Source organism: Cibotium barometz, chromosome 13, assembly GCF_041138505.1.
Source record: "Cibotium barometz isolate CiBa-2024 chromosome 13, ASM4113850v1, whole genome shotgun sequence".
NCBI lineage: Eukaryota > Viridiplantae > Streptophyta > Polypodiopsida > Cyatheales > Cibotiaceae > Cibotium > Cibotium barometz.
Window position 1 is genome coordinate 56610330 of NC_141058.1, and position 24953 is coordinate 56635282.

A 24953-nucleotide genomic window follows, 5' to 3' on the forward strand; every position below is an offset into this window, starting at 1 on the left:
ATTGTCCATGGATTCCTTACTACTTGATCATTCCAAGAGAATTTAGCCAATGCAAAGAAAACACACTCCTTTGTGTGTGTTGGCTGCGTATTGCTTCCTTGGGAGGAGGATCTTGGTTGGCTAGATACATTGTACCATCAAATAGTGGTGTCACCTGTGACAACATATTGTGCTCGGTGAGAAATAGTGCGGTCATTTGACAATATATTTGTGGATTATATTATATTAAATGCAATTCCTTGCAAAGGAGCATCTAAGAAGGATTAAAAAGTATTTTATGAGCCACAACACAACATTTATTATATGATTAATGCATAGACTCCCTGATCCAAAATGAAACATCCTGAAAGAGCCCACATTTGTGAATATTCTCATGAATTTTTCTACTATTATAGCTGGAATCTTCTCACATCCAACCATCCTACACTTGCACATTTTGACTCTAAAAGATATCATTTTGTTGAAAATTACTAGGTAGATACGTATACTAAGTATGGCTTACTTGCAAACGTACATACTTTTTTTGTTAGCCCATCAAATCCAGACCAAGATAAAGGTGGACAAAGCATTCTAGATTTTTGAGATAATCCCAGAAGTACCCTTCTCCCTCCTTGTTAAGAGGATTCTCCATGGATTCCTCACTACTTGATGATTCCAAGATAGTTCAGCCAGTGCAAAGACAACACACTCCTTTGTGTGGGCTGGCTGTGCATTGCTTCCTTTTTGGGAGGAGGATCTTGGTTGCCTAGATGCATTGTATCATCAGAGGCAATGGTGTCACAAGCCTTCCAGACCTTATGTGCATGAAATGGTTTTCATTGTCTAAAAATTTAGATTTACACAGATCTTCCAGAATCATGCTCATGTGATAAGAAATCGTGCGCATGATCACGACAGGGATCACATCAAAATTACTATTTATTCTCAGACCTCACAACTTCCCATAGTGTTAAGAAGTCCCTACGTGCTTCTCTTCTTGATTCTGAAGATATTAGTTGACTTGATTTTGCAAGATTTAGAGTCACAGCCGTGATCATCTTTATAATCACTGTGATGGTCTTCACCCTAATCAGCCCAACCAATTGTTCAAATGAGTTTTCTAATACCCCTAGGAACTATTTCAAATGTCTATCTTATTAAATTATAAATTTTACGCGATGTGGTTCCGCTTTCTTGCTGCTTGTATGCATGTTTGGTGGGAAGAGTTTGGGTGCCATAGGTATGCATCTTGTCTCTTGGAATGCACTTATCGCATGATATTACCAATTTTCTTTAAGAGGATTCAATGTTCTCACCTCTATTTTGTCAAAGTGGGGTTGGTGGAAAATAGTGGTGTCACCTGACAACATATTGGGCTTGGTGGGAAATAGTGGGGTCACTTGACAACATATTGGTGGACTATGTGTATATTAAACGTAGTGCCCTTGCAAAGGAGCGTCTAGGAAGGATTAAAAAATGTTTGATCATTCACCACAAGCGCATTTAATATGTGAGCAATGCATACACACTGATCCATACATGAGCATACCCCAAGTGTGAACTGATGATCAGACAATCTCATTGCATCGTGGAAATCTTAAGAGACTCCTAGAGTACATGTCAAGAGCGGTATTCCGAAAATAATTGGGTAGATATGTATACTAAGTATGGCTTACTTGCAGAACTACATACCTTTTGTTTTAGCCCATCAAATCCAAACAAAGATATATAGGCAGCCAAAGCATTCTAGATTTTTGAGTTAAGCCCAGAAGTGCCCTTCTCCCTCCTTGTTAAGAGGATTCTCCATGGATTGCTCACTACTTGATGATTGCGAGACAATTCAGCCAGTGCACAAAAAACACACTCCTTTGTGTGTGCTGGCCATGCGTTGCTTCTTCATTGTTGGAAGGAGGATTCTGGTTGGCTAGACGTATTATATCATCAAAGGAAATGTTGTCACAAGCCTTCCGAACCTTACGTGCAAGAAATGGTTTTCATTGTCTAAAAAGTTAGATTTGCACAGATCCATCTAGAATCATGCTCGTGTGATAAGAAATCGTGGGCATGATCACGATAGGAATCACATCAAAATCACTGGTTATTCTCAGACCTCAAAACTTTACGTAGTGTTAAGAAGTCCCTATGTGCTTCTCTTCTGGATTCTAAAGATATTAGTGAGCTTGATTTTGCAAGGTTTAGAGTCACAGCCATGATCCTCTTTAGAATCACAATGATGGTCTTCACCCAAAGCAGCCCAACGAATTGTTCAAATGGGTTTCGTGATACCCCTAGGAACTATTTAAGATGTCTATCTTATTAAATTATCAAGTTTACGCGGTGGTGTGCTTCCACTTTCTTGTTGCTTGTATGCATGTTTGGAGGGAAGAGTTTGGGTGTCATAGGTATGCATCGTGTCTCTTGGAATGCACTTACCGCATGATATTACCAACTATTTTTTTAAGAGGATTCAATAACCTCACCTCTATTTTGTCGAAGTGGGGTTGGTGGGAAATAGTGGTGTCACCGACAACATATTGGGCTTGGTGGAAAATAGTGGGGTCACTTGACAACATATTGGTGGATTATGTGTATATTAAATGCAGTGCCCTTGCAGAGAAGCGTCTAGGAAGGATTAAAAAATGTTTGATCACCCACCACACCAGCAAGCGTTTGGGCTGCTCAACCAAGGATTCTCCCATGATGGAGGCCTTACAAACTAGAGCTAGCTGCCAATACCTACAAGAGAGGGAAGCATTGATTTGCAGCAACATTTCCACCCATAGATGAGCTACCTCTTCACTCCAATGGTGAGTCAATGAAAATGTTTTATAGCCTCTCTCTAAGAGTCTTTGTGAAGATATCCATGCACCCCCTCAATGTCCACCCATAGATGAGCGACCTCTTTGATCTCTAAGAGTCGTTGTGAAGATATCCATGCACCCCCTTAATCACCACCCATAGATGAGCTACCTCTTCGGTCCAATGCCGATCAGCGAAGATGTTCTTTTAGAACATCTCTCTCAAGAGTCTTTGTGAAGATATGGGGCAATACTAGAATGAGATAAACTTCCTTGTAGAGCAGAGAGACTCAAACTGAGCAATGCATACACACTGATCCATACATGAGCATACCCCAAGTGTGAACTAATGATGAGACAATCTTATTGCATCGTGGAAATCTTAAGAGACTCCTAGAGTACATGTCAAGAGCGGTATTTCAAAATGAAACATCCTAAAAGGGCCCATGTTTGTGAATATCCTCTCATGAACTTTTCTACTATTAGCTAGAATCTTCTCACATCCAACCATCCTACACTTGCACATTTTGACTCTAAAAGATATCATTTCCTTGAAAATTACTAGGTAGATATGTATACTAAGTATGGATTGCTTGCAGAAGTACATACTTTTCTTGCTTAATGCCCGTCAATTCCAAGCAAACATATAGGCGGCCAAAGCATTCTAGATTCTTGGTCTAAGCCCAAAAGTGCTCTTTCTTTCTTCCTTAAGAGGATTGTCCATGGATTCCTTACTACTTGATCATTCCAAGAGAATTTAGCCAGTGCAAAGAAAAAACACTCCTTTGTGTGTGCTGGCTGCGCATTGCTTCCTTGGGAGGAGGATCCTGGTTGGCTAGATGCATTGTATCATCAAATAGTGGTGTCACCTGTGACAACATATTGTGCTCGGTGAGAAATAGTGCGGTCATTTGACAACATATTGGTGGATTATATGTATATTAAATGCAATGCCCTTGCAAAGGAGCATCTGAGAAGGATTAAAAAGTATTTTATGAGCCACACCACAACATTTATTGTATGATTAATGCATAGACTCCCTGATCCAAAATGAAACATCCTGAAGGAGCCCACATTTGTGAATATCCTCATGAATTTTTCTACTATTATAGCTGGAATCTTCTCACATCCAACCATCCTACACTTGCACATTTTGACTCTAAAAGATATCATTTTGTTGAAAATTACTAGGTAGATACGTATACTAAGTATGGCTTACTTGCAAACGTACATACTTTTTTTGTTAGCCCATCAAATCCAGACCAAGATATAGGTAGACAAAGCATTCTAGATCTTTGAGATAATCCTAGAAGCACCCTTCTTCCTCCTTGTTAAGAGGATTCTCCATGGATTCCTCACTACTTGATGATTCCAAGATAGTTCAGCCAGTGCAAAGAAAACACACTCCTTTGTGTGTGCTAGCTGCGCATTGCTTCCTTTTTGGGAGGAGGATCTTGGTTGGCTAGATGCATTGTATCATCACAGGCAATGGTGTCACAAGCCTTCCAGACCTTACGTGCATCAAATGGTTTTCATTGTCTAAAAACTTAGGTTTACACAGATCTATCCAGAATCATGCTCATGTGATAAGAAATCGTGCGCATGACCACGACAGGAATCACATCAAAATTACTGTTTATTCTCAAACCTCACAACTTCCCATAGTGTTAAGAAGTCCCTACGTGCTTCTCTTCTTGATTCTGAAGATATTAGTCGACTTCATTTTGTAGGATTTAGAGTCACAACCGTGATCATCTTTAGAATCACTGTGATAGTCTTTACCCTAATCAGCCCAACCAATTGTTCAAATGAGTTTTATAATACGCCTAGGAACTATTTCAAATGTCTATCTTATTACATTATAAAGTTTACGCGATGTGCTTCCGCTTTCTTGCTGCTTGTATGCATGTTTGGTGGGAAGAGTTTGGGTGCCATAGGTATGCATCGTCTCTTGGAATGCACTTATTATCCCAAGATATTACCAATTTTCTTTAAGAGGATTCAATGTTCTCACCTCTATTTTGTCAAAGTGGGGTTGGTGGAAAATAGTGGTGTCACCTGACAACATATTGGGCTTGGTGGGAAATAGTGGGGTCACTTGACAACATATTGGTGGACTATGTGTATATTAAACGTAGTGCCCTTGCAAAGGAGCATCTAGGAAGGATAAAAAAATATTTTATCAACCACCACAGGAGCATTTAATATATGAGCAATGCAACACTGATCCATACATGAGCGTACCCCAAGTGTAAAGTGATGATCAGACAATCTCATTGCATCGTGGAAATCTTAAGAGACTCCTAGAGTACATGTCAAGAGCGGTATTCCAAAATGAAACATCCGCAACAAAGAGCCCACGTTTGTGAATATCCTCATGAATTTTTTTACTATTGGCTGGAATCTTCTCACATCCAACCATCCTACACTTGAACATATTGACTCTAAAAGATAAGATTTTGTTGAAAATTATTGGGTAGATATGTATACTAAGTATGGCTTGCTTGATTTTTGAGTTAAGCCCAGAAGTGCCCTTCTCCCTCCTTGTTAAGAGGATTCTCCATGGATTCCTCACGACTTGATGATTGCGAGACAATTCAGCCAGTGCACAGAAAACACGCTCCTTTGTGTGTGCTGGCCGCGCGTTGCTTCTTCCTTGTTGGGAGGAGGATCCTGGTTGGCTAGATGCATTATATCATCAAAGGAAATGTTGTCACAAGCCTTCCAGACCTTACGTGCAAGAAATGGTTTTCATTGTCTAAAAAGTTAGATTTGCACAGATCCATCTAGAATCATGCTCGTGTGATAAGAAATCATGGGCATGATCACGATAGGAATCACATCAAAATTACTGGTTATTCTCAGACCTCAAAACTTTACGTAGTGTTAAGAAGTCCCTACGTGCTTCTCTTCTGGATTCTGAAGATATTAGTGAGCTTGATTTTGCAAGGTTTAGAGTCACAGCCGTGATCCTCTTTAGAATCACAATGATGGTCTTCACCCAAAGCAGCCCAAATTGTTCAAATGGGTTTCGTGATACCCCTAGGAACTATTTCAGATGTCTATCTTATTAAACTATCAAGTTTATGCGGTGGTGTGCTTCCGCTTTCTTGTTGCTTGTATGCATGTTTGGAGGGAAGAGTTTGGGTGTCATAGGTATGCATCTTGTCTCTTGGAATGCACTTATCGCATGATATGACCAACTATTTTTTTAAGAGGATTCTGTCCTCACCTCTATTTTGTCGAAGTGGGGTTGGTGGGAAATAGTGGTGTCACCGACAACATATTGGGCTTGGTGGGAAATAGTGGGGTCACTTGACAACATATTGCAGAGAAGCGTCTAGGAAGGATTAAAAAATGTTTGATGAACCACCACACCAGCAAGCGTTTGGGCTGCTCAACCAAGGATTCTCCCATAATGGAGGCCTTACAAACTAGAGCTAGTCGCCACAACCTACAAGAGAGGAAAGCATTGATTTGCAGCAACATTTCCACCCATAGATGAGCTGCCTCTTCAGTCCAATGGTGAGTCAATGAAAATGTTTTATAGCCTCTCTCTAAGAGTCTTTGTGAAGATATCCATGCACCCCCTCAATGTCCACCCATAGATGAGCGACCTCTTCGATCTCTAAGAGTCTTTGTGAAGATATCTATGCACCCCCTTTATCTCCACCCATAGATGAGCTACCTCTTCGGTCCAATGCCGATCAGCGAAGATAAACAAAAGTCTCTCTCAAGAGTCTTTGTGAAGATATGGGGAAATACTAGAATAAGATAAACTTCCTTGCAGAGAGACTCGCAGAGAGACTCAAACTGAGCAATGCATACACACTGATCCATACATGAGCATACCCCAAGTGTGAACTCATGATGAGACAATCTCATTGCATCGTGGAAATCTTAAGAGACTCCTAGCGTACATGTCAAGAGCGGTATTCCAAAATGAAACATCCTAAAAGGGCCCACGTTTGTGAATATCCTCTCATGAACTTTTTTACTATTAGCTAGAATCTTCTCACATCCAACCATCCTACACTTGCACATTTTAACTCTAAAAGATATCATTTCGTTGAAAATTACTAGGTAGATATGTATACTAAGTATGGATTGCTTGCAGAAGTACATACTTTTCTTGCTTAACCCCATCAATTCCAAGCAAAGATATAGGCGGCCAAAGCATTCTAGATTTTTGGTCTAAGCCCAGAAGTGCTCTTCTTCCTTAAGAGGATTGTCCATGGATTCCTTACTACTTGATCATTCCAATAAAATTTAGCCAATGCAAAGAAAACACACTCCTTTGTGTGTGTTGGCTGCGTATTGCTTCCTTGGGAGGAGGATCTTGGTTGGCTAGATGCATTGTACCATCAAATAGTGGTGTCACCTGTGACAACATATTGTGCTCGGTGAGAAATAGTGCGGTCATTTGACAATATATTTGTGGATTATATGTATATTAAATGCAATTCCTTGCAAAGGAGCATCTAAGAAGGATTAAAAAGTATTTTATGAGCCACAACACAACATTTATTATATGATTAATGCATAGACCCCCTGATCCAAAATGAAACATCCTGAAAGAGCCCACATTTGTGAATATTCTCATGAATTTTTCTACTATTATAGCTGGAATCTTCTCACATCCAACCATCCTACACTTGCACATTTTGACTCTAAAAGATATCATTCTGTTGAAAATTACTAGGTAGATACGTATACTAAGTATGGCTTACTTGCAAACGTACATACTTTTCTTGTTAGCCCATCAAATCCAGACCAAGATAAAGGTGGACAAAGCATTCTAGATTTTTGAGATAATCCCAGAAGTACCCTTCTCCCTCCTTGTTAAGAGGATTCTCCATGGATTCCTCACTACTTGATGATTCCAAGATAGTTCAGCCAGTGCAAAGACAACACACTCCTTTGTGTGGGCTGGCTGTGCATTGCTTCCTTTTTGGGAGGAGGATCTTGGTTGCCTAGATGCATTGTATCATCAGAGGCAATGGTGTCACAAGCCTTCCAGACCTTATGTGCATGAAATGGTTTTCATTGTCTAAAAATTTAGATTTACACAGATCTTCCAGAATCATGCTCATGTGATAAGAAATCGTGCGCATGATCACGACAGGGATCACATCAAAATTACTATTTATTCTCAGACCTCACAACCTCCCATAGTGTTAAGAAGTCCCTACGTGCTTCTCTTCTTGATTCTGAAGATATTAGTTGACTTGATTTTGCAAGATTTAGAGTCACAGCCGTGATCATCTTTATAATCACTGTGATGGTCTTCACCCTAATCAGCCCAACCAATTGTTCAAATGAGTTTTCTAATACCCCTAGGAACTATTTCAAATGTCTATCTTATTAAATTATAAATTTTACGCGATGTGGTTCCGCTTTCTTGCTGCTTGTATGCATGTTTGGTGGGAAGAGTTTGGGTGCCATAGGTATGCATCTTGTCTCTTGGAATGCACTTATCGCATGATATTACCAATTTTCTTTAAGAGGATTCAATGTTCTCACCTCTATTTTGTCAAAGTGGGGTTGGTGGAAAATAGTGGTGTCACCTGACAACATATTGGGCTTGGTGGGAAATAGAGGGGTCACTTGACAACATATTGGTGGACTATGTGTATATTAAACGTAGTGCCCTTGCAAAGGAGCGTCTAGGAAGGATTAAAAAATGTTTGATCATTCACCACAAGCGCATTTAATATGTGAGCAATGCATACACACTGATCCATACATGAGCATACCCCAAGTGTGAACTGATGATCAGACAATGTCATTGCATCGTGGAAATCTTAAGAGACTCCTAGAGTACATGTCAAGAGCAGTATTCCGAAAATAATTGGGTAGATATGTATACTAAGTATGGCTTACTTGCAGAAGTACATACCTTTTGTTTTAGCCCATCAAATCCAAACAAAGATATATAGGCAGCCAAAGCATTCTAGATTTTTGAGTTAAGCCCAGAAGTGCCCTTCTCCCTCCTTGTTAAGAGGATTCTCCATGGATTGCTCACTACTTGATGATTGCGAGACAATTCAGCCAGTGCACAGAAAACACACTCCTTTGTGTGTGCTGGCCACGCGTTGCTTCTTCCTTGTTTGGAGGAGGATCGTGGTTGGCTAGATGTATTATATCATCAAAGGAAATGTTGTCACAAGCCTTCCGGACCTTACGTGCAATAAATGGTTTTCATTGTCTAAAAAGTTAGATTTGCACAGATCCATCTAGAATCATGCTCGTGTGATAAGAAATCGTGGGCATGATCACGATAGGAATCACATCAAAAATACTAGTTATTCTCAGACCTCAAAACTTTACGTGTGTTAAGAAGTCCCTAGGTGCTTCTCTTCTGGATTCTGAAGATATTAGTGAGCTTGATTTTGCAAGGTTTAGAGTCACAGCCATGATCCTCTTTAGAATCACAATGATGGTCTTCACCCAAAGCAGCCCAACGAATTGTTCAAATGGGTTTCGTGATACCCCTAGGAACTATTTAAGATGTCTATCTTATTAAAATATCAAGTTTACGCGGTGGTGTGCTTCCGCTTTCTTGTTGCTTGTATGCATGTTTGGAGGGAAGAGTTTGGGTGTCATAGGTATGCATCGTGTCTCTTGGAATGGACTTATCGCATGATATTACCAACTATTTTTTTAAGAGGATTCAATAACCTCACCTCTATTTTGTCGAAGTGGGGTTGGTGGGAAATAGTGGTGTCACCAACAACATATTGGGCTTGGTGGAAAATAGTGGGGTCACTTGACAACATATTGGTGGATTATGTGTATATTAAATGCAGTGCTCTTGCAGAGAAGCGTCTAGGAAGGATTAAAAAATGTTTGATCAGCCACCACACCAGCAAGCGTTTGGGCTGCTCAACCAAGGATTCTCCCATAATGGAGGCCTTACAAACTAGAGCTAGCCGCCAATACCTACAAGAGAGGGAAGCATTGATTTGCAGCAACATTTCCACCCATAGATGAGCTGCCTCTTCAGTCCAATGGTGAGTCAATGAAAATGTTTTATAGCCTCTCTCTAAGAGTCTTTGTGAAGATATCCATGCACCCCCTCAATGTCCACCCATAGATGAGCGACCTCTTCGGTCTCTAAGAGTCGTTGTGAAGATATCTATGCACCCCCTTAATCTCCACCCATAGATGAGCTACCTCTTCGGTCCAATGCCGATCAGCGAAGATGTTCTTTTAGAACATCTCTCTCAAGAGTCTTTGTGAAGATATGGGCAATACTAGAATAAGATAAACTTCTTTGCAGAGAGACTCGCAGAGAGACTCAAACTGAGCAATACATACACACTGATCCATACATGAGCATACCCCAAGTGTGAACTCATGATGACACAATCTCATTGCATCGTGGAAATCTTAAGAGACTCCTAGAGTACATGTCAAGAGCGGTATTCCAAAATGAAACATCCTAAAAGGGCCCACGTCTGTGAATATCCTCTCATGAACTTTTCTACTATTAGCTAGAATCTTCTCACATCCAACCATCCTACACTTGCACATTTTGACTCTAAAAGATATCATTTCGTTAAAAATTACTAGGTAGATATGTATACTAAGTATGGATTGCTTGCAGAAGTACATACTTTTCTTTCTTAACGCCCATCAATTCCAAGCAAAGATATAGGCGGCCAAAGCATTCTAGATTTTTGGTCTAAGCCCAGAAGTGCTCTTCTTCCTTAAGAGGATTATCCATGGATTCCTTACTACTTGAACATTCCAAGAGAATTTAGCCAATGCAAAGAAAACACACTCCTTTGTGTGTGTTGGCTGCGCAATGCTTCCTTGGGAGGAGGATCTTGGTTGGCTAGATGCATTGTACCATCAAATAGTGGTGTCACCTGTGACAACATATTGTGCTCGGTGAGAAATAGTGCGGTCATTTGACAATATATTTGTGGATTATATGTATATTAAATGCAATTCCTTGCAAAGGAGCATCTAAGAAGGATTAAAAAGTATTTTATGAGCCACAACACAACATTTATTATATGATTAATGCATAGACCCCCTGATCCAAAATGAAACATCCTGAAAGAGCCCACATTTGTGAATATTCTCATGAATTTTTCTACTATTATAGCTGGAATCTTCTCACATCCAACCATCCTACACTTGCACATTTTGACTCTAAAAGATATCATTTTGTTGAAAATTACTAGGTAGATACGTATACTAAGTATGGCTTACTTGCAAACGTACATACTTTTTTTGTTAGCCCATCAAATCCAGACCAAGATAAAGGTGGACAAAGCATTCTAGATTTTTTTGAGATAATCCCAGAAGTACCCTTCTCCCTCCTTGTTAAGAGGATTCTCCATGGATTCCTCACTACTTGATGATTCCAAGATAGTTCAGCCAGTGCAAAGAAAACACACTCCTTTGTGTGTGCTGGCTGTGCATTGCTTCCTTTTTAAGAGGAGGATCTTGGTTGCCTAGATGCATTGTATCATCAGAGGCAATGGTGTCACAAGCCTTCCAGACCTTATGTGCATGAAATGGTTTTCATTGTCTAAAAATTTAGATTCACACAGATCCATCTAGAATCATGCTCATGTGATAAGAAATCGTGCGCATGTTCACGCCAGGGATCACATCAAAATTACTATTTATTCTCAGACCTCACAACTTCCCATAGAACTGATGATCAGACAACTCATTGCATCGTCGAAATCTTAAGAGACTCCTAGAGTACATGTCAAGAGCGGTATTCCGAAAATAATTGGGTAGATATGTATACTAAGTATGGCTTACTTGCAGAAGTATATACCTTTTGTTTTAGCCCATCAAATCCAAACAAAGATATATAGGCAACCAAAGCATTCTAGATTTTTGAGTTAAGCCCAGAAGTGCCCTTCTCCCTCCTTGTTAAGAGGATTCTCCATGGATTGCTCACTACTTGATAATTGCGAGACAATTCAGCCAGTGCACAGAAAACACACTCCTTTGTGTGTGCTAGCCACGCGTTGCTTCTTCCTTGTTGGGAGGAGGATCGTGGTTGGCTAGATGTATTATATCATCAAAGGAAATGTTGTCACAAGCCTTCCAGACCTTACGTGCAAGAAATGGTTTTCATTGTCTAGAAAGTTAGATTTGCACAGATCCATCTAGAATCATGCTCGTGTGATAAGAAATCGTGGGCATGATCACGATAGGAATCACCTCAAAAATACTAGTTATTCTTAGACCTCAAAACTTTACGTGTGTTAAGAAGTCCCTACGTGCTTCTCTTCTAGATTCTGAAGATATTAGTGAGCTTCATTTTGCAAGGTTTAGAGTCACAGCCCGTGATCCTCTTTAGAATCACAATGATGGTCTTCACCCAAAGCAGCCCAACGAATTGTTCAAATGGGTTTTGTGATACCCCTAGGAACTATTTAAGATGTCTATCTTATTAAATTATCAAGTTTACGCGGTGGTGTGCTTCCGCTTTCTTGTTGCTTGTATGCATGTTTGGAGGGAAGAGTTGGGTGTCATAGGTATGCATCGTGTCTCTTGGAATGCACTTACCGCATGATATTACCAACTATTTTTTTAAGAGGATTCAATAACGTCACCTCTATTTTGTCGAAGTGGGGTTGGTGGGAAATAGTGGTGTCACCAACAACATATTGGGCTTGGTGGGAAATAGTGGGGTCACTTGACAACATATTGGTGGATTATGTGTATATTAAATGCAGTGCCCTTGCAGAGAAGCGTCTAGGAAGGATTAAAAAATGTTTGATCAGCCACCACACCAGCAAGCGTTTGGGCTGCTCAACCAAGGATTCTCCCATAATGGAGGCCTTACAAACTAGAGCTAGCCGCCAATACCTACAAGAGAGGGAAGCATTGATTTACAGCAACATTTCCACCTATAGATGAGCTGCCTCTTCACTCCAATGGTGACTCAATGAAAATGTTTTATAGCCTCTCTCTAAGAGTCTTTGTGAAGATATCCATGCACCCCCTCAATGTCCACCCATAGATGAGCGACCTCTTCAGTCTCTAAGAGTCGTTGTGAAGATATCTATGCACCCCCTTAATCTCCACCCATAGATGAGCTACCTCTTCGGTCCAATGCCGATCAGCGAAGATGTTCTTTTAGAACATCTCTCTCAAGAGTCTTTGTGAAGATATGGGGCAATACTAGAATAAGATAAACTTCTTTGCAGAGAGACTCGCAGAGAGACTCAAAGTGAGCAATACATACACACTGATCCATACATGAGCATACCCCAAGTGTGAACTCATGATGAGACAATCTCATTGCATCATGGAAATCTTAAGAGACTCCTAGAGTACATGTCAAGAGCGGTATTCCAAAATGAAACATCCTAAAAGGGCCCACGTTTGTGAATATCCTCTCATGAACTTTTCTACTATTAGCTAGAATCTTCTCACATCCAACCATCCTACACTTGCACATTTTGACTCTAAAAGATATCATTTCGTTGAAAATTACTAGGTAGATATGTATACTAAGTATGGATTGCTTGCAGAAGTACATACTTTTCTTGCTTAACGCCCATCAATTCCAAGCAAAGATATAGGCAGCCAAAGCATTCTAGATTTTTGGTCTAAGCCTAGAAGTGCTCTTCTTCCTTAAGAGGATTATCCATGGATTCCTTACTACTTGATCATTCCAAGAGAATTTAGCCAATGCAAAGAAAACACACTCCTTTGTGTGTGTTGGCTGCGCATTGCTTCCTTGGGAGGAGGATCTTGGTTGGCTAGATGCATTGTACCATCAAATAGTGGTGTCACCTGTGACAACATATTATGCTCGGTGAGAAATAGTGCGGTCATTTGATAATATATTTGTGGATTATATGTATATTAAATGCAATTCCTTGCAAAAGAGCATCTAAGAAGGATTAAAAAGTATTTTATGAGCCACAACACAACATTTATTATATGATTAATGCATAGACCCCCTGATCCAAAATGAAACATCTTGAAAGAGCCCACATTTGTGAATATTCTCATGAATTTTTCTACTATTATAGCTGGAATCTTGTCACATCCAACCATCCTACACTTGCACATTTTGACTCTAAAAGATATCATTTTGTTGAAAATTACTAGGTAGATACATATACTAAGTATGGCTTACTTGCAAACGTACATACTTTTTTTGTTAGCCCATCAAATCCAAACCAAGATAAAGGTGGACAAAGCATTCTAGATTTTTGAGATAATCCCAGAAGTACCCTTCTCCCTCCTTGTTAAGAGGATTCTCCATGGATTCCTCACTACTTGAGGATTCCAAGATAGTTTATCTAGTGCAAAGAAAACACACTCCTTTGTGTGTGCTGGCTGTGCATTGCTTCCTTTTTGGGAGGAGGATCTTGGTTGCCTAGATGCATTGTATCATCAGAGGCAATGGTGTCACAAGCCTTCCAGACCTTATGTGCATGAAATGGTTTTCATTGTCTAAAAATTTAGATTCACACAGATCCATCTAGAATCATGCTCATGTGATAAGAAATCGTGCGCATGATCACGACAGGGATCACATCAAAATTACTATTTATTCTCAGACCTCACAACTTCCCATAGTGTTAAGAAGTCCCTACGTGCTCTTCTTGATTCTGAAGATATTAGTTGACTTGATTTTGCAGGGTTTAGAGCCACAACCGTGATCATCTTTATAATCACTGTGATGGTCTTCACCCTAATCAGCCCAACCAATTGTTCAAATGAGTTTTCTAATACCCCTAGGAACTATTTCAAATGTCTATCTTATTAAATTATAAATTTTACGCGATGTGGTTCCGCTTTCTTGCTGCTTGTATGCATGTTTGGTGGGAAGAGTTTGGGTGCCATAGGTATGCATCTTGTCTCTTGGAATGCACTTATCGCATGATATTACCAATTTTCTTTAAGAGGATTCAATGTTCTCACCTCTATTTTGTCAAAGTGGGGTTGGTGGAAAATAGTGGTGTCACCTGACAACATATTGGGCTTGGCGGGAAATAGTGGGGTCACTTGACAACATATTGGTGGACTATGTGTATATTAAACGTAGTGCCCTTGCAAAGGAGCGTCTAGGAAGGATTAAAAAATGTTTGATCATTCACCACAAGCGCATTTAATATGTGAGCAATGCATACACACTGATCCATACATGAGCATACCCCAAGTGTGAACTGATGAGATCAGACAATCTCATTGCATCGTGGAAATCTTAAGAGACTCCTAGAGTACATATCAAGAGCGGTATTCCGAAAATAATTGGGTAGATATGTATACTAAGTATGGCTTACTTGCAGAAGTACATACCTTTTGTTTTAGCCCATCAAATCCAAACAAAGATATATAGGCAGCCAAAGCATTCTAGATTTTTGAGTTAAGCCCAGAAGTGCCCTTCTCCCTCCTTGTTAAGAGGATTCTCCATGGATTGCTCACTACTTGATGATTGCGAGACAATTCAGCCAGTGCACAAAAAACACACTCCTTTGTGTGTGCTGGCCACGCGTTGCTTCTTCCTTGTTGGGAGGAGGATCCTGGTTGGCTAGATGTATTATATCATCAAAGGAAATGTTGTCACAAGCCTTCCGGACCTTACGTGCAAGAAATGGTTTTCATTGTCTAAAAAGTTAGATTTGCACAGATCCATCTAGAATCATGCTCGTGTGATAAGAAATCGTGGGCATGATCATGATAGGAATCACATCAAAAATACTAGTTATTCTCAGACCTTAAAACTTTACGTGTGTTAAGAAGTCCCTACGTGCTTCTCTTCTGGATTCTGAAGATATTAGTGAGCTTGATTTTGCAAGGTTTAGAGTCACAGCCGTGATCCTCTTTAGAATCACAATGATGGTCTTCACCCAAAGCAGCCCAACGAATTGTTCAAATGGGTTTCGTGATACCCCTAGGAACTATTTAAGTTCCGTCTTCTTGTTGCTTGTATGCATGTTTGGAGGGAAGAGTTGGGTGTCATAGGTATGCATCGTGTCTCTTGGAATGCACTTACCGCATGATATTACCAACTATTTTTTTAAGAGGATTCAATAACCTCACCTCTATTTTGTCAAAGTGGGGTTGGTGGGAAATAGTGGTGTCACCAACAACATATTGGGCTTGGTGGGAAATAGTGGGGTCACTTGACAACATATTGGTGGATTATGTGTATATTAAATGCAGTGCCCTTGCAGAGAAGCGTTTAGGAAGGATTAAAAAATGTTTGATCAGCCACCACACCAGCAAGCGTTTGGGCTGCTCAACCAAGGATTCTCCCATAATGGAGGCCTTACAAACTAGAGCTAGCCGCCAATACCTACAAGAGAGGGAAGCATTGATTTACAGCAACATTTCCACCTATAGATGAGCTGCCTCTTCACTCCAATGGTGAGTCAATGAAAATGTTTTATAGCCTCTCTCTAAGAGTCTTTGTGAAGATATCCATGCACCCCCTCAATGTCCACCCATAGATGAGCGACCTCTTCGGTCTCTAAAAGTCGTTGTGAAGATATCTATGCACCCCCTTAATCTCCACCCATAGATGAGCTACCTCTTCGGTCCAATGCCGATCAGCGAAGATGTTCTTTTAGAACATCTCTCTCAAGAGTCTTTGTGAAGATATGGGGCAATACTAGAATAAGATAAACTTCTTTGCAGAGAGACTCGCAGAGAGACTCAAACTGAGCAATACATACACACTGATCCATACATGAGCATACCCCAAGTGTGAACTCATGATGAGACAATCTCATTGCATCGTGGAAATCTTAAGAGACTCCTAGAGTACATGTCAAGAGCGGTATTCCAAAATGAAACATCCTAAAAGGGCCCACGTTTGTGAATATCCTCTCATGAACTTTTCTACTATTAGCTAGAATCTTCTCACATCTAACCATTCTACACTTGCACATTTTGACTCTAAAAGATATCATTTCGTTGAAAATTACTAGGTAGATATGTATACTAAGTATGGATTGCTTGCAGAAGTACATACTTTTCTTGCTTAACGCCCATCAATTCCAAGCAAAGATATAGGCGGCCAAAGCATTCTAGATTTTTGGTCTAAGCCCAGAAGTGCTCTTCTTCCTTAAGAGGATTATCCATGGATTCCTTACTACTTGATCATTCCAAGAGAATTTAGCCAATGCAAAGAAAACACACTCCTTTGTGTGTGTTGGCTGCGCATTGCTTCCTTGGGAGGAGGATCTTGGTTGGCTAGATGCATTGTACCATCAAATAGTGGTGTCACCTGTGACAACATATTGTGCTCGGTGAGAAATAGTGCGGTCATTTGACAATATATTTGTGGATTATATGTATATTAAATGCAATTCCTTGCAAAGGAGCATCTAAGAAGGATTAAAAAGTATTTTATGAGCCACAACACATTATTTATTATATGATTAATGCATAGACCCCCTGATCCAAAATGAAACATCCTGAAAGAGCCCACATTTGTGAATATTCTCATGAATTTTTCTACTATTATAGCTGGAATCTTCTCGCATCCAACCATCCTACACTTGCACATTTTGACTCTAAAAGATATCATTTTGTTGAAAATTACTAGGTAGATACGTATACTAAGTATGGCTTACTTGCAAACGTACATACTTTTTTTTGTTAGCCCATCAAATCCAGACCAAGATAAAGGTGCACAAAGCATTCTAGATTTTTGAGATAATCCCAGAAGTACCCTTCTCCCTCCTTGTTAAGAGGATTCTCCATGGATTCCTCACTACTTGATGATTCCAAGATAGTTCAGCCAGTGCAAAGAAAACACACTCCTTTGTGTGGGCTGGCTGTGCATTGCTTCCTTTTTGGGAGGAGGATCTTGGTTGCCTAGATGCATTGTATCATCAGAGGCAATGGTGTCACAAGCCTTCCAGACCTTATGTGCATGAAATGGTTTTCATTGTCTAAAAATTTAGATTTACACAGATCTTCCAGAATCATGCTCATGTGATAAGAAATCGTGCGCATGATCACGACAGGGATCACATCAAAATTACTATTTATTCTCAGACCTCACAACTTCCCATAGTGTTAAGAAGTCCCTACGTGCTTCTCTTCTTGATTCTGAAGATATTAGTTGACTTGATTTTGCAAGATTTAGAGTCACAGCCGTGATCATCTTTATAATCACTGTGATGGTCTTCACCCTAATCAGCCCAACCAATTATTCAAATGAGTTTTCTAATACCCCTAGGAACTATTTCAAATGTCTATCTTATTAAATTATAAATTTTACGCGATGTGGTTCCGCTTTCTTGCTGCTTGTATGCATGTTTGGTGGGAAGAGTTTGGGTGCCATAGGTATGCATCTTGTCTCTTGGAATGCACTTATCGCATGATATTACCAATTTTCTTTAAGAGGATTCAATGTTCTCACCTCTATTTTGTCAAAGTGGGGTTGGTGGAAAATAGTGGTGTCACCTGACAACATATTGGGCTTGGTGGGAAATAGTGGGGTCACTTGACAACATATTGGTGGACTATGTGTATATTAAACGTAGTGCCCTTGCAAAGGAGCGTCTAGGAAGGATTAAAAAATGTTTGATCATTCACCACAAGCGCATTTAATATGTGAGCAATGCATACACACTGATCCATACATGAGCATACCCCAAGTGTGACCTGATGATCAGACAATCTCATTGCATCGTGGAAATCTTAAGAGACTCCTAGAGTACATGTCAAGAGTGGTATTCCGAAAATAATTGGGTAGATATGTATACTAAGTATGGCTTACTTGCAGAAGTACATACCTTTTGTTTTAGCCCATCAAATCCAAACAGAGATATATAGGCAACCAAAGCATTCTAGATTTTTGAGTTAAGCCCAGAAGTGCCCTTTTCCCTCCTTGTTAAGAGGATTCTCCATGGATTGCTCACTACTTGATGATTGCGAGACAATTCAGCCAGTGCACAGAAAACACACTCCTTTGTGTGTGCTGGCCACGCATTGCTTCTTCCTTGTTGGGAGGAGGATCCTGGTTGGCTAGATGTATTATATCATCAAAGGAAATGTTGTCACAAGCCTTCCGGACCTTACGTGCAAGAAATGGTTTTCATTGTCTAAAAAGTTAGATTTGCACAGATCCATCTAGAATCATGCTCGTGTGATAAGAAATCGTGGGCATGATCACGATAGGAATCACATCAAAAATACTAGTTATTCTCAGACCTCAAAACTTTACGTGTGTTAAGAAGTCCCTACGTGCTTCTCTTCTGGATTCTGAAGATATTAGTGAGCTTGATTTTGCAAGGTTTAGAGTCACAGCCGTGATCCTCTTTAGAATCACAATGATGGTCTTCACCCAAAGCAGCCCAACGAATTGTTCAAATTTAGATATTAGTGAGCTTGATTTTGCAAGGTTTAGAGTCACAGCCGTGATCCTCTTTAGAATCACAATGATGGTCTTCACCCAAAGCAGCCCAACGAATTGTTCAAATGGGTTTCGTGATACCCCTAGGAACTATTTAAGATGTCTATCTTATTAAATTATCAAGTTTACATGGTGGTGTGCTTCCGCTTTCTTGTTGCTTGTATGCATGTTTGGAGGGAAGAGTTGGGTGTCATAGGTATGCATCGTGTCTCTTGGAATGCACTTACCGCATGATATTACCAACTATTTTTTTAAGAGGATTCAATAACCTCACCTCTATTTTGTCGAAGTGGGGTTGGTGGGAAATAGTGGTGTCACCAACAACATATTGGGCTTGGTGGGAAATAGTGGGGTCACTTGACAACATATTGGTGGATTATGTGTATATTAAATGCAGTGCCCTTGGCAGAGAAGCGTCTAGGAAGGATTAAAAAATGTTTGATCAGCCACCACACCAGCAAGCGTTTGGGCTGCTCAACGAAGGATTCTCCCATAATGGAGGCCTTACAAACTAGAGCTAGCCGCCAATACCTACAAGAGAGGGAAGCAGTAGATGTAGATGTATAGATGTGGATGTGAATGTGGAGGTGGATGTATGCATGTAGATGTAGATGTATGGAGGTGAATGTGAATGTGGATGTGGATGTATGCATAGAGATGTGGATGTATGCATGTAGATGTGAATGTACGCATATAGATGTGGATGTATGGATGTGAATGTGCATGTAGATGTGGATGTATGGATGTGGATGCATGAATGTGTATGTAGATGTGGATGTGAAAATAGATGTATGGATGTAGATGTGGATGTATGGATGTGAATGTGGCTGTGGATGTAGATATATGTATGGATGTGAATATATGATATGTGATGTGAAGGAATCTGAAGTGATGAGATGGAAAATGATGTGATGGGATGAGTACACATATAACTGGAACGTGGAATAAGTAATGTGGATTGATTAGGGATAATGTGGAAAAATGAGAGTTAATATAGAAACTGTATTTTGTGACTGTTTGTAAATGCTGTTTGTAAATGACTGTTTCATGTCAAGATTGCTGGGAAAGCATTGTGACCATCTTGTGATTAAGGTCGTGGAGACCTAACTGAAAAAGTTACAACTTCTGACGGAGAGTCAATGAAGGACGTCTCGCGTAGCAAGGTCGGCCGAGGTCTTGACCACCCTCGGTGCGATTAAAATGGTGAGCTTCCGGTACGGTGGATGAGGGGCCAAGGAAGCGGCATATGAGTGAAGCGCTAGGTCACCTGCAAAGGATCCTAGAGGGTGCTAACCATACGGTGCTCGGGCTCTGGGTCGCCTAGGATACCCACGCGTGCGTCGAGGAAGATATTGGAACAAAGTTGGAGTTGTTTTCTGAAATCGGGCATGGATCTGGTTGATTGACCTTGCTGGTCTTCAATGGATGAGTCCATGGCTCTTTATATGGATCTGTTGGTTGATATTGCTGATCTTCAACGAGAGTCCATCTTGATAAGTGATTATATTACCGAGTATTATGGGCTAGGGATTAGGAAACGGCCCCTGAGTGGACAGGTGGTGAGCGTCCTAGTTGCCAATGATGCCATAGATACTCTGATGAAGGAATGATGGAAAAATTAAGAATCAATTGGATAAATTGGAAGATGGTGATCAGTGATACTATGGTTTTATTAAAGGATTGTTTTAAACTGGTTGAATCTGTGAAAAGGCAATTTCATATTGGGTGTGTGAGTGGTGTGACTAGTTTTATTTTGCATGAACATCCGGCTAGGGGGCCTTGGAACTCTTTTCCTTGGTACCTGGGACAAAACCTAACCAAATTATTAATTGGATCCCATCACTACAGTGGTTGGGCGGTTGGCTAACCCATGGGATCGGATGGGGTTAGGCTGGACTAATGGATCCGTAAATCGAGACTCAAACTTTTGTTTTTACGATAGATAAAATAAATCCCGGACAGTAACTGTTCTATGGATAGGAATCAACGGCTGTGCCTCTTGAATGGGGAAAGAAGCATTGATCCCAATGATCCAAGTGCAAGTTTCTTCCTTGATCTGACCAAGTATCTTATAGATGCAATTGGATCAGCTCGATCAGAAATGATCTTGACTACGTTAGAGTAAAAAGTTATCCTGGTGGAATCGCCCTTGCTTTCTGGTAAAGGAAGTTTTTCCGGGTTCTGTTTTGGAATAATCGACGGATTAGTCTCTTATCCGGATATCCGTGGGTGAGGCTCCAAATGTGGGACCCCTGTCCCGCACGAGAAGTGCTACTTCCGCTGCCAGGATCCTGAATTCGTTGCTCGGTGGGAACAGGGACCTTACAGGTGGGAAGAGTTTGGGTGCCATACGTATGCATCTTGTCTCTTGGAATGCACTTATCGCATGATATTACCAATTTTCTTTAAGAGGATTCAATGTTCTCACCTCTATTTTGTCAAAGTGGGGTTGGTGGAAAATAGTGGTGTCACCAGACAACATATTGGGCTTGGTGGAAAATAGTGGGGTCACTTGACAACATATTGGTGGACTATGTGTATATTAAACGTAGTGCCCTTGCAAAGGAGCATCTAGGAAGGATAAAAAAATGTTTGATCATTCACCACAAGTGCATTTAATATGTGAGCAATGCATACACACTGATCCACACATGAGCATACCCCAAGTGTGAACTGATGATCAGATAATCTCATTGCATCGTGGAAATCTTAAGAGACTCCTAGAGTACATGTCAAGAGCGGTATTCCAAAAGTAATTGGGTAGATATGTATACTAAGTATGGCTTACTTGCAGAAGTACATACCTTTTGTTTTAGCCCATCAAATCCAAACAAAGATATATAGGCAGCCAAAGCATTCTAGATTTTTGAGTTAAGCGCAGAAGTGCCCTTCTCCCTCCTTGTTAAGAGGATTCTCCATGGATTGCTCACTACTTGATGATTGCGAGACAATTCAGCCAGTGCACATAAAACACACTCCTTTGTGTGTGCTGGCCACGCGTTGCTTCTTCCTTGTTGGGAGGAGGATCCTGGTTGGCTAGATGTATTATATCATCAAAGGAAATGTTGTCACAAGCCTTCCGGACCTTACGTGCAAGAAATGGTTTTCATTGTCTAAAAAGTTAGATTTGCACAGATCCATCTAGAATCATGCTCGTGTGATAAGAAATCGTGGGCATGATCACGATAGGAATCACATCAAAGATACTAGTTATTCTCAGACCTCAAAACTTTACGTGTGTTAAGAAGTCCCTACCTGCTTCTCTTCTGGATTCTGAAGATATTAGTGAGCTTGATTTTGCAAGGTTTAGAGTCACAGCCATGATCCTCTTTTGAATCACAATGATAGTCTTCACCCAAAGCAGCCCAACGAATTGTTCAAATGGGTTTCGTGATACCCCTAGGAACTATTTAAGATGTCTATCTTATTAAATTATCAAGTTTACGCGGTGGTGTGCTTCCGCTTTCTTGTTGATTGTATGCATGTTTGGAGGGAAGAGTTTGGGTGTCATAGGTATGCATCGTGTCTCTTGGAATGCACTTACCGCATGATATTACCAACTATTTTTTTAAGAGGATTCAATAACCTCACCTCTATTTTGTCGAAGTGGGGTTGGTGGGAAATAGTGGTGTCACCGACAACATATTGGGCTTGGTGGGAAATAGTGGTGTCACCGACAACATATTGGGTTGGTGGGAAATAGTGGTGTCACCGACAACATATTGGGCTTGGTGGGAAATAGTGGGGTCACTTGACAACATATTGGTGGATTATGTGTATATTAAATGCAGTGCCCTTGCAGAGAGGCATCTAGGAAGGATTAAAAAATGTTTGATCAGCCACCACACCAGCAAGCGTTTGGGCTGCTCAACCAAGGATTCTCCCATAATGGAGGCCTTACAAACTAGAGCTAGCCGCCAATACCTACAAGAGAGGGAAGCATTGATTTGCAGAAACATTTCCACCCATAGATGGAGCTGCCTCTTCACTCCAATGATGAGTCAATGAAAATGTTTTATAGCCTCTCTCTAAGAGTCTTTGTGAAGATATCCATGCACCCCCTCAATGTCCACCCATAGATGAGCGACCTCTTTGGTCTCTAAGAGTCGTTGTGAAGATATCTATGCACCCCCTTAATCTCCACCCATAGATGAGCTACCTCTTCGGTCCAATGCCGATCAGCGAAGATGTTCTTTTAGAACATCTCTCTCAAGAGTCTTTGTGAAGATATGGGGCAATACTAGAATGAGATAAACTTCCTTGCAGAGCAGAGAGACTCAAACTGAGCAATGCATACACACTGATCCATACATGAGCATACCCCAAGTGTGAACTAATGATGAGACAATCTCATTGCATCGTGGAAATCTTAAGAGACTCCTAGAGTACATGTCAAGAGCGGTATTTCAAAATGAAACATCCTAAAAGGGCCACGTTTGTGAATATCCTCTCATGAACTTTTCTACTATTAGCTAGAATCTTCTCACATCCAACCATCCTACACTTGCACATTTTGACTCTAAAAGATATCATTTCGTTGAAAATTACTAGGTAGATATGTATACTAAGTATGGATTGCTTGCAGAAGTACATACTTTTCTTGCTTAACGTCCATCAATTCCAAGCAAACATATAGGCGGCCAAAGCATTCTAGATTTTTGGTCTAAGCCCAAAAGTGCTCTTCTTCCTTCCTTAAGAGGATTATCCATGGATTCCTTACTACTTGATTATTCCAAGATAATTTAGCTAGTGCAAAGAAAACACACTCCTTTGTGTGTGCTGGCTGCGCATTGCTTCCTTGGGAGGAGGATCCTGGTTGGCTAGATGCATTGTATCATCAAATAGTGGTGTCACTTGTGACAACATATTGTGCTCGGTGAGAAATAGTGCGGTCATTTGACAACATATTGGTAGATTATATGTATATTAAATGCAATGCCCTTGCAAAGGAGCATCTGAGAAGGATTAAAAAGTATTTTATGAGCCACAACACAACATTTATTATATGATTAATGCATAGACTCCCTGATCCAAAATGAAACATCCTGAAGGAGCCTACATTTGTGAATATCCTCATGAATTTTTCTACTATTATAGCTGGAATCTTCTCACATCCAACCATCCTACACTTGCACATTTTGACTCTAAAAGATATCACTTTGTTGAAAATTACTAGGTAGATACGTATACTAAGTATGGCTTACTTGCAAAGGTACATACTTTTTTTGTTAGCCCATCAAATCCAGACCAAGATATAGGCAGACAAAACATTCTAGATTTTTGAGATAATCCCAGAAGCACCCTTCTTCCTCCTTGGTAAGAGGATTCTCCATGGATTCCTCACTACTTGATGATTCCAAGATAGTTCAGCCAGTGCAAAGAAAACACACTCCTTTGTGTGTGCTAGCTGTGCATTGCTTCCTTTTAGGAGGAGGATCTTGGTTGGCTAGATGCATTGTATCATCACAGGCAATGGTGTCACAAGCCTTCCAGACCTTACGTGCATCAAACGGTTTTTATTGTCTAAAAATTTAGGTTTACACAGATCTATCCAGAATCATGCTCATGTGATAAGAAATCGTGCGCATGACCACGACAGGAATCACATAAAAATTACTGTTTATTCTCAGACCTCACAACTTCCCATAGTGTTAAGAAGTCCCTACGTGCTTCTCTTCTTGATTCTGAAGATATTAGTCGACTTGATTTTGCAGGATTTAGAGTCAATCACTGTGATAGTCTTTACCCTAATCAGCCCAACCAATTGTTCAAATGAGTTTTATAATACCCCTAGGAACTATTTCAAA